The sequence below is a fragment of the Mastigoproctus giganteus genome, chromosome 7, assembly GCF_048544385.1.
Source record: "Mastigoproctus giganteus isolate SK-2022 chromosome 7, ASM4854438v1, whole genome shotgun sequence".
NCBI classification, from domain to species: domain Eukaryota; kingdom Metazoa; phylum Arthropoda; class Arachnida; order Uropygi; family Thelyphonidae; genus Mastigoproctus; species Mastigoproctus giganteus.
Genome location: NC_143581.1, coordinates 156,067,581 through 156,078,595, shown reverse-complemented (window position 1 = coordinate 156,078,595; position 11,015 = coordinate 156,067,581). Strand labels below are relative to the sequence as shown.

General features: G+C 36.2%; 1 protein-coding gene across 1 annotated transcript in view; it reads left to right on the top strand.

Moving 5' to 3' along the window:
• The first annotated feature begins 406 nt into the window (after window positions 1-406).
• The window catches only part of LOC150083272 (sodium channel protein para-like), a 1,345,866-nt gene continuing 1,335,257 nt past the window's right edge, over window positions 407-11,015 (top strand). The window contains exon 1 of the mRNA XM_090377950.1: window positions 407-1,061. The gene's annotated coding sequence lies outside the window, so the exon portion shown is untranslated. The remainder of the gene's footprint in view (window positions 1,062-11,015) is intronic.

The following is an 11,015-nucleotide window of genomic DNA, read 5'->3' as shown; positions in this document are numbered from 1 at the left end:
CTGTTTAGCGTTACAAATCGGACACTGGTGCTTATTCTACATTCTAGTTCTAAAAGCCGCCCTAACCGAATAACTGAGAAAAGTTGGCTGTTTTCTAAATGTGATCATCCTCCCCCGCGCAGGCGGACTTGCAGTGGGTTCCGCCCGGATCGATACTTTCCCTCCTCTCTCTCTCTATTGTCCCCCGACTGCCATTGAACGGTCAGAGTTGCGGTCGTTTCAGAGCTCTCTACAAACTGATCCAAGAACTGGACTAGGAAGTCACCTAAAGCAGTGTTGTGAATCTTGCGCGAGAATTTCTTCTTCGGAGCTCGTGCACTTCTGTTTTTTTTTTTTTTTCGTTCTAGTCGTCGTCCCCGTTCACAATTTACCGATTCTCAACTGTTTTTCCAAGTGCGACGTTCCGATAGTGTCAGAGAAAAGGGAAGGCAGAGGTCGATGTAATGGAGGACGGATCCTGCGCATCGTTATCTTGCTTCTCTGTTCGCTCCGATATCTAAGTTGAGAAGAGACGTCGAATGCAGTAAAGAAATGGTTCTAAAATTTGCTCTTCATTCTTAGCGAACTGCGATTCTTTTGGTCGTTTTAGAAGCTAAAAACCACCTGTGCATCACAGTCCCGTCAGGAATCTTCTCTAACGCTTCGTCTCACCAAGCACAGGGCACCGTGCCAACATGGCGGAATGGAGTATGTGTCGACGAACGACAAAGCAGCAGTAGTTTCTTGAATACCTCCATCCACTGAGGTGATCGTCTGAAGCAGTACAATCAGGAATAATCCTAGACCATCGACTAAACCAATTTCTTCTTACCCTCCTAAAAACAGAATTCTAATAGAAAGAGGATCTGTCTTTAGAAAAACTGGTTTAGAAAAGTTTACAAAGCTCTGAATCATATATCTACAGTTCCCGTCATAACTAAGTAAACACTTACATATAAGTAAAAACAGAGAATAAACTGCGATGATTATCGTTCGTGTTTTAGGATACTTACAGAAAAGAAGCCTTTTTTGGTTACAGTAGTTTCTTCGCTGTTTGCTGTCTTAAAGTGGACCTCAACAAGGTGAGTGGTGTTCGAATACTCCACCTGTAGAGTTTTTGGTTATGTATCTGCAACTAATATTACCTCATCTGCATTGAATTTAGTTATTTGCAAGCAGTTGTATTAATCTAAAACAGTATCAATCTAAAGCGTTCGATTGCCAAATATGATTCGTTGCCGTTCTAGGTGGTATGGTTCCTTAAGCAGTTCATGATCCTTTAGGTCACCTACTTCGTTTTTCTTTTGTTCTTTTATCGAATGGCAGCAATTTGAAAATTTGCCAAGAAAGTACACTCAACAAGTCCGCAACTTCTAATCGCTAGGGAGTGCTAAAATAAGCTAAATTCTTTCCACAGTTTCAGCGGAAGAATGGGTATCGTTTGATGCAATAGAAGCCCAAGTGAAACCGCGTACTTTTTATTGGCGATATATTTCGAAGTTCCATTTGCACGAATTCGAAGGAACATTCCAGAAATGACGTCTGTGTCGATTAAGTGCAGTGGGTGCGTCCATTTATTGACCACTCGTTTGCCGACTCCGTCAGAGAATTTTAAAAATTTCATGATATTGTTTACTTGTTTTACTGAGAATATCGATTTTAATTATTTTTTTACATTTTATGTAATATTCGGAGCCCCTCCCACTCACACGCGCAGACCAAGAACAAATAAGGATCAAAAGAAGGCGCGTGCAGTTGTAATCGTTCTGGAAAATTCCTTCTTTTCGTCTGTCTCTTTCTCTTTCTTTCTTTCCTTTCGCATTATTGGTAAATTCTTAATCAATTGCAGATATTTGACGGTTTTTCTTCGGTTCTTTCCTCCCGGTTTTATAAAATGTTAATTCGACAGTTGACTATTACAGCAGACTGAAGTATTTTTCAAATATCTTACCAGAGCGGCTCTCTCTCGCTAGTGATGAAAATCTGTCTTGCGGATTTATACTGAAGAGGTTTCGATTCAACCATTTGATGGAACATTTATATATTTAATTCATACTCATAGTCGACATATAACGTACCTGAGTAGCAAAAATAATTCATTCTGTATCTGTCGGATCCCTCAGCTAAAAGCAGTTTTTAGCGTCGAACTACTCTTTGGGGAATGATGAACGAAAGGTAAGTTTAACAGCATGTTAAATGGATCATTTCGTTACCTTTTTATACAAAATTAACAATATTCATTTCTCTAATATGAAATTTCTGGGAGTACGTTTCTATTAAATAGTTTTTAATATTTTATTGCATTAAACAAATTTGGAGGTGAGTTTTGTTAAAATATGAGAAAATTTGGCTGAGTTAGGATTGGTACAACATTCGCTTAACATTATATAGGAAGCGAACGATACCCCCCCCCCTCTCCCATTTTTAACCATAATCTGGTACTTCTGATACCAGAAGAACCAGTAATGTTTAGCACGATTATAGCACAAAACTAAGCAAACTTTCTACTTACAATTCATGTATAAAAAGTCTGAGTTACTCTTTAGCTTGTATCGAAGAAAGGCAAAATCTGTTAGAAATTATACACTACTTTCGAAACTATACAATAACATTCCAAATTATATAGCTGACACATTTTTTATGCACAGAATTAAAATTACGCACACGCAATGGCAATTTTTTTCCATGATTTGGGACTTATATTATTTAAAGGCCTTTTCTTTCATATTAGGTAGAAGTTGATAAAAATATTTTATGTTATTTTTAGTAAGGAATTGCGTATATTTCGTAGTATAAGTCAAATTTTGAAGCACTAAAAGTGCTTGGAATTTTAAGATCGACTTACATGCCAAATACAACCGTTCTTCTTCTTCTTCTTTTTTTTTTTTTTTTTTTTTTTTTTGTTAACGATATTGATCTCGAGTTTTGCATCTACAAAAATAAATCATATATAATTCAAAAAGCCTCAATTGGGAATCGAGTTCATTACATTAACCAGAATTTATACGGAATTAAGTAATTGATGCGGCGAAAATAACTAACTGATACTGTTAATTAAGGTGTTATATGGAACAAGATAACAGTTGAAGCGTAGTGTAGTGGATAAAAAAGTTTCACCCTCCTTCTGGGCATACTTGATGAATTCCGAATGTGGATGTGTTTTCCATTCCTTGATTCTTTTGACAGAAAATTTGAACGAAGTGATATAAAAGCATGTCACCCGGAAGGATTTTACTGATTAAATAAACTAATCACTGAACGTTAAACTGGCACCTTATTTTTGACCTTTTATCTTTGATTTCTTAATAAAATATTTTTTGAAATTTTGAATAACGAAAGATTTTTGAGAATGTGTGCTGTTAAATATTAGGAATTAGTAATTCTGAGTTAAGTATTCTTTAAAAAAAAGTCCTATTCAAGGCAGTACTTAATATTTCCCGGCGGTATGCCAGGTTAGGTAAACTTGTTAAATACTAGAATATTTACAATTTATTACATATATATTTTTACATAAATATACATTAGTGCTCACGTTTTGAAACTCAAGAATACGTTCATTTTCTTCTTAAGACAAAAAATTCCACTGAATTCGTCGGACGTTTAGTTTTGAGTTTATTTCTCGAGTTCTCGAAAGGTAAACTTTCAATATCGTCAGTTTCGTTTAAAACAATTTGCAATACCCTACTAAACAGGCAACAAGGAATAACTTATTTACATAATCATGTACCCATATAGCAAAAATATAGCCATAGGTCAGGAAGATTTGTATATAATGCAGGAGAGACCAGACTAGTGGAGGTTACAGTTTATACATGCGAGACTGGATATTGCATCATACGTGAAATGATAAAGTTACAGAATCATTTTTGCCAAAACGTTTTTAAAAACATATTTCAAAAAAGATTTGTAAAATACTGTAGTATCCTTTCAACTTGTAATTGGCCAAAGTTCAGGCTTCATTGGATAGAGAATGGTGATAGCTCGGTCTCTTTAACAGATATTGGTCAGGATCAATGCTATTTTTATTAAATAAAACTTTTTCCATGGTTTGGATGAAATTCTTGTGGCTCTTTTACTGGAAAAAAATTCTGATTTTAATTAAACGGTTTATTAAATTGCAACAGTATTATGTAAGGCAAACACCAAACATATTGAAGCCTCACTCAGAGAAACTAGTAATCTCTCAGAAAATGTATCCTCGAAACAGAGAAGCTTTCTTTTGTCTCAAGTTTTGATTTTATTTCGAAAGGAAACTCTCTCCATTATTTTAAACTCTTCCCGCACGTCGCGATGTAATGGTAGATAACCTTGGCTCATGCCAAATGCCTTAAAAGTACTGTACAGCCATCCAGCAGCAAGTAAAGTTTATAAATGTAACATTTTATACCATCTAGTATACCGGCTAACACCGCCCAGTAAATTAAAGAGCTGTGCATCTGACTGGGAAGTATATGTCCCCGGTAAGAAGAAAAAGTCGATTTTTTTTTTTTTTTTTTTTTTATTAGTGTGCGCAATAAATAGTTAGAAATCGCGACATGTAACCAGCTATTAGAAAGTAAATAGCCACTACAATAATCAAAGTCCTTCATTAATTCCTTTTGTAATGAAGTATGAGCGTCCGCAAAGCATATGGTCCTTAGTTTCAGGAACTATAAAAATTCTTTTGCATATTGTGATCACAATACAAATGTATTGTGTTGTGGTTACAATATGCAAAAGCCAATAAGATAAATATGCACAGTTGGGTCGGGTATTTTGACCTCACTTCCGAAAACGAGGCAGACTATTGCTCGAACCTCTAATAATAATAGACAATTTACTAGAAAATACATTTTTTGCATATTCAGTTATCAGATTATAATTAGTTTTTTGATGATGAACCAAAGCGAAACACTAATATTTTAGTTTTTATCTAGCGAAAAGCAGGTCTTATATTAATTTGTCCAACTTGAATCGTCACTATTAAGACCTATATCTTACATATCTTACTACTTTTTCCCGATTCTGTTTTGTTATATAAAAAGTGTTCTATTAAGTTTAAATATTTACTACGAAAATTTTCAGTACCGCCCATTAAAAAATAAAGTGGTGCCCATTTCCATCAGCTAATTCAAATTTTTTTTTTCTGTTTCTTAGGAGATTTTCGACTCCACGGTTTATAATTGTCCAGGTAATACTTATACATCTAGCAATTTGCTGTCTTTTATTTCGGTAGAATTCGAATTTGGCGTGGTTCTGAGTAAAACCTGTGGGATTAATGACCGTGGGCAGTATGCCAAGCGTTTCACTGCAAATGAATTTAGTCTATTTCCTAGTACCTCAGTATATATATATATATAGCAGAAGAGGTGGACATTGACCTCAATCATCGTTAAACAACAATGATTACATTTAAAGGTTAAAAAAGAAAAAGTGGTTTTGTCCCAGCGATTTTTAATTTGAAAATTTTTTTGGAAATAATTCCGAAGGAAGGTTTGCCTTTTTTAAAATTTTTATTTTAATGAAATGATTTATTTCCCATATTGATGTTATTGTGATCTTAATCAATTCTGGAGTTAGAATCATATTTAGTAATCTATGCATATCGTACAATATCTTATTATTTCATTTATATTCATTCATTTTATTTTACCGATTGTTTTCTTTTCCATTCCATCTCCAAAAATTCAGCGACGTCGACAAGAAAGTAACTATGGATATTTGTCTCAAGTTGTTTAAGTGCGCCATGATACAACTCGGTTTCTCACAAAGAAGTCTAAAACCTGATTAAGTTTTGGACTACACTTTTCTCTTCGCTCTGTGCTCGCAGAATTTCAGCAAAATAAGATAGGTAGATTCACAGCAGCCATATTATAGTCTTCCTGGGTACCTTGATCTTTGGCCTGTGGCCAAAGACCAAAAGAGTAAGTGTTGAACAGTGACTATAATTGATATTTATCCCCAAAGATGTAAAATCTTCGTTCCTGTGATACCAGCCAGCGCTTGAAATAGATATTTTAACTATGTTAGGACTCAAGTGCAAAATATTATCATCCCTTTTTTTTTTTTTTTTTTTTTTCTTGGCACTCGTTTTACCAACGATACTTTGCCTGAAAGCGGTAATTGTCCTATTCTTGATATTGTTTGCCTGCTTATCTGGTTGCAGTCATAGCTTGTTGTTTTGTGTCAGAAATTATTTATTTTTCAGATATGCCGCATGCCAGTTTGAAAGGGGTGCATCTAAAAGTTAATTGTAAAATTCGTATCATTGAATAGACTTTGTCTTATAATTATTCAATGATTTTGGGTGTTTTAGCCAAATACTTGAACAATAACCACTAAAAATATAATAATAAATAATTTTATGCTTTCACTGCTTCATTAGAGAGAGAGAGAGAGACGAAACATTTCGGGTAATAAACAATAACAAGTTGCTCGAAATGCAAGAATAAAACTTCGGAATTTTAAGAGATTAAATTTTTTTAAGTCTTTTGACCATCCATCTTGTATTAAATCCATCTTGTAGTTCCCAAAAAGATATGGAAAACATTCGATTCGCAAAATGGGTATACTTGCTGAAGAGTAGGTAGTCAAGTTAAAGTTGCTGGAACTCGCCGCTTTATTAGAATATGACATATTAGAATTCAAGTAATGCAAGCTTCTAGAAACGTCTTTTGTCACAGTTGTGGATGGTATGTAAGGAACAACGATTTCAGTATGGTATGACCCCCAGAAACTGGCAGATATGTTTTGAACCAGCGTTGTATCTATAAAGGCAATTCGATGATAATTTTGACATTATACACCTAGACTTAGTAGAGCTTTTGTTACTGGCTGGCCGCTATAATGCGATTCAGCGTAATATCCGACTCAGAATCGCATGCTAGCTAAAAGATAGAAGAAAGAGATTGTAATAAATGACTAGTCGTAGTCTTCAGAGTACATGAGTATAACAAGTGGGGTCACTCAGGACTCAGTTTTAGTTCTCCTCCTATGTCTAATTTTCACAAACGATATTCAGTGGAGGCTGTCCGAGTTCGCAGATTATTTGAAGGAAGAAAGGGTAGGGTACTTAATAATATGTGCCAGGGCATGATGTTTTAAAAAGCCTTGGATCGGTTGCATATATGGTCTATGAAATGGCAACTAAAGTTTAATGCTTCTAAATGTGTGTTTATACATTTGGGTAACAAAAAATGGTGATTTATTGCGAACTCCAATGACCAGGTGGTCGTGCCGGATATAAACAAGAACTTTTTTTTAAATCCTGAAGCCACGTGTAAGTTTGGGCGAGAAGAGCTAAATGCGATTTTTAAGGAGAAAGACTGAGGCATTACGATTCATTCTGACATGAAATTTTCGATTAAGTTTAAACAGGCAGCTAGAACTTCACATGGTTTTCTGTCTGTGATTATAGGACATTTGCTAGTAGAAAGAAGGACGTCATTATCCCTCTCTGGTAGGCGATACGTTATGAATATACAGTATGATTCACTGAGTATAATCGGTGAAAATGAAAATTTTTTATGCCTATAGAGACAAAAATTGTGACAAAAAGTGCATGGAGACTGAAGCTATTTATTTCTATCTATCTATTGTCTACATGCATTTTAGGGAGTGATACGATTAGACCGTATATAGAATACTGTATTCGGGTCTGTACCTTTCCTGAAAAAAAGACACAGAAGTTCTAGAGACGGTTCGTAGCAGGTGACTACACCCGTCTAGAACTTCTGTCTTTTTTAAGGTGATGTAATTGTTGCAAACTTGAGAACCATACACCTAAGGGAAGATCTGATTGAGGTGTATAAAGCGCTGAAGGGGTTGAGGAAGGTCGTAAGTGAGACAAGATCCAAGGAGCACGCAAATATAAAATCTCTGTTTAATAGAAGACTAGATCGCATGATGTTAATCTATGGGCAGTGGGTTATTGAACGCTGGAATAAGTTGCCCCCCCCCCATCCTCGAATTCTATTTTGTGGAAATGGAAATAGTACAGGAATAGGCTTTTGTACTCCGTGGCTGAGTTAGTCGGTCACAGATGTGAGTAGCAAGATCCCCCCCCCCCTTGAAACTTGGATTTATCCTCAAGAAAAACAGGAAAACACAAGCAATTTATTATTATACAGGAGCAGATGATTTCGTTGGCGGGTGGCCCTAATATGACTTTTTTATTTTAAATCCTTTTCACTACGCATTTATACATTATGTTACAGAATAAAATAAATAACCATTTAGTTTCTGTGCGTAAAGTATATATCTAAATCAGAATATACATTATGATTCACTGAATATGATCGGTTTGAAAATGGAAATTTTTTATGCTTATAAAGACGAAAAATTCACAACCAAGACTGTGACTATTTATTTCTATCTGTCCGCATGCTTTTTAGTTTACGCTGTAGGTAAACTAAAAAGCGTGATACGAGTCAGCGCATTTACTTCTATAACAATTCTGTAATGAATTAAATGATATTAATGTAAAATAATATTTTTTGTAAGTGAAGATGTTCTTTTAAAAGAAGGGAAACGTATTTATTACAGTTGTACTTTGTTCAATATTTTGTCAAAAACACATTGTTGCAGTTTATTCCGTTTGAGTGAATTGTAGCTTCTGTGAGGATAATCGCGTCACAACCAGGTGTTATTGTTCCTGATCCAGATGCTCTTTCTAAAAAAATGTAGTTTCTCTCTTGTCTCCGTTCTGACCATTTTAGTCATCTACCATCAATGTGGTTGTATCATTCGGCTCTTAAGCACTCTGATATTAACCCAATTTGCAAAAAGGTAGATGGAACTAGATCGCATTACTTACCGCCCCGTCACCATGTTTGTCGCTGTTGCCAAAATCTTCTGTTAATTTTCAGGTATTTCAGTTGAGGTCGGACCAAGGTATTTACGCGCCTCTTAGTAAAAGGGCGCTAAATACCTATGTATATTTTTCTTTTATTCTTCTGTTTTTGGCGCCCCTTAAAGAATGGCATCCGGCAAGGGCTCTGCTAGCCCGTACCTTAATCCGGCACTGATCTCGGTATATACGGTCATCCTTTTATTGATAGTCAGCATTATGCTTTTTCTTCCTAAAAATCTACCCTCTCCATTTTCCTGGTATTTATCCTCTTGATACACTACCCTACCATTAATATCCGGACACCCCTCCATGGATGGGGAAACAGGTCCTATGCATGCAACACGTCACAGAACCTGCACTCTACCAGTCTGATGGCCGTTCCTGGGTGTGGTGAATGTCAGAGGAACAGCTCCTTCCTGATTGTATCCTCCCAACAATGAAGTTTGGTGGAGGCAGTATCATGGTATGGGGGCTACTTTCATGGTTTGGCTTGGGCCCATTAGTCATTATGAACAAAACCATGAATGCTGTGCAATGGCAGGACATCCTGGACAATTATGCACTTCCAACATTATGGCAATACTTCAAGGAAGGCCCATACCTGTATCAGCAAGACAACGTGCCATGCCATACTCTTCGGGTCGTAACAGAGTGGTTTGAGGACACGAGTGTGAAAAAGTTGGATTGGCCAACCCTATCGAGCATCTTTGGGATGTATTGGATCGTCGGGTACGTGCACGTCGAGATCGCCCAAAGAACAAAGGCGAACTGGTGGCTGCATTAAAGACCGAGTGGAGGAACTTATCACATGACATTTATAAAAAGCTGGTTGAGAATATGCCGGGAAGATTGAAGGCCGTTAAAAAAGCAAAAGGTTTCAGCACAAAATATTAAATGACACATAAAAGCTCTTTTTTTGTCAGGCAGGTGTCCGGATATTAATGGTAGGGCAGTGTACCTACCAACCTCGACAAAATTAAAGAGATTTCCCTTTCCTCGATATATCTCATGCATTTGATTCTAATTTATCTTTTTTATTCCTCTTTAAACTTGCTACATATGGAATATATTTCGCTTTACTACAACTGACTATTAACGCAGATTAAAGGTTAAAAGCTGCTAAGTAAAGGTCGTATCTGTTGTCGTTGAAAATAAGGCTTCATTTACTTTTCAAGTGTCACTGTTAGTTCCGAAGAGGGACATCCTCATCTGGTTATACTATATCTCAACGATTTGTTCATATCTAACATCATCAACTCGCAACTTTTCGCGAATGATTAGAAGCTCTACAAAGATATTAATTCGTTTTATTACAGTTCAAAACTGCAATCCTCTCTCAACTCTCTGTCGCCCTCAAAATACGTTAAAATATAATTAGACTATGTACATATCTAAAATTCTGTGAATGAATGATTATGAACAGATGAAACTCGCAACACTGGAGATTTCTTTCGATAATAATATTTTGGTTGTGCCAACTGAATTAATTTCTGATGTTAGCAGCCTCTTAAATACAAAATCAGAACATGCAGAAACATTCGTGTGATCTCTTAGTATCTGGAGACCTCTCATTGTTGATCTACGTAATTGTGTGACCTGTCCTCCTCTCCTTTCTACGTTGTCGTTTCGCAAAAACGCATTTTACAATTTAAACCCCGTGTGCGTGAATTGTAACGCACACTGGGTAACTTCCAATGTACCACAAACTCTACCCATCATTCTTACCTTCCGTTGCTGATTATCTTTGTCGCTTTCCAAAAGAGAAGGGGCGTTCCTTAAAAGAAATTGAGTTCCTACAACATATTAATCTGTTTTGTCTATAAAGGCGATCAGCGTTAGTTCGGAATTCAATTCAAATATGCACTCTGAACGATTGGCACTCAGAAAGAGCTAACGGGGTTTCACACTGGGATGATAGTGGGATTTCATGTGAGCAAAATGTCCGTGCGCATTTTTGCTCAAGAATTAAAAATTTTCAAGGTGACAATTACCAAGGGCTGAAGATGTGGAAGTCGAGAGGTGACACTGAGCCCAGGAAATGTCAGATAGGCGTAAAACACTGACTGGATGCGCCTTGAAATATCGAATTACTGCCTATCGCCATCAGATTCGAGTGAATTTGAGTTATTATTTATTATTATTATCATCAGTTTATTTCTCTTAGGAGAACACCCGGTTACAGCTACTGGCTAGAGGGTGAAAATAC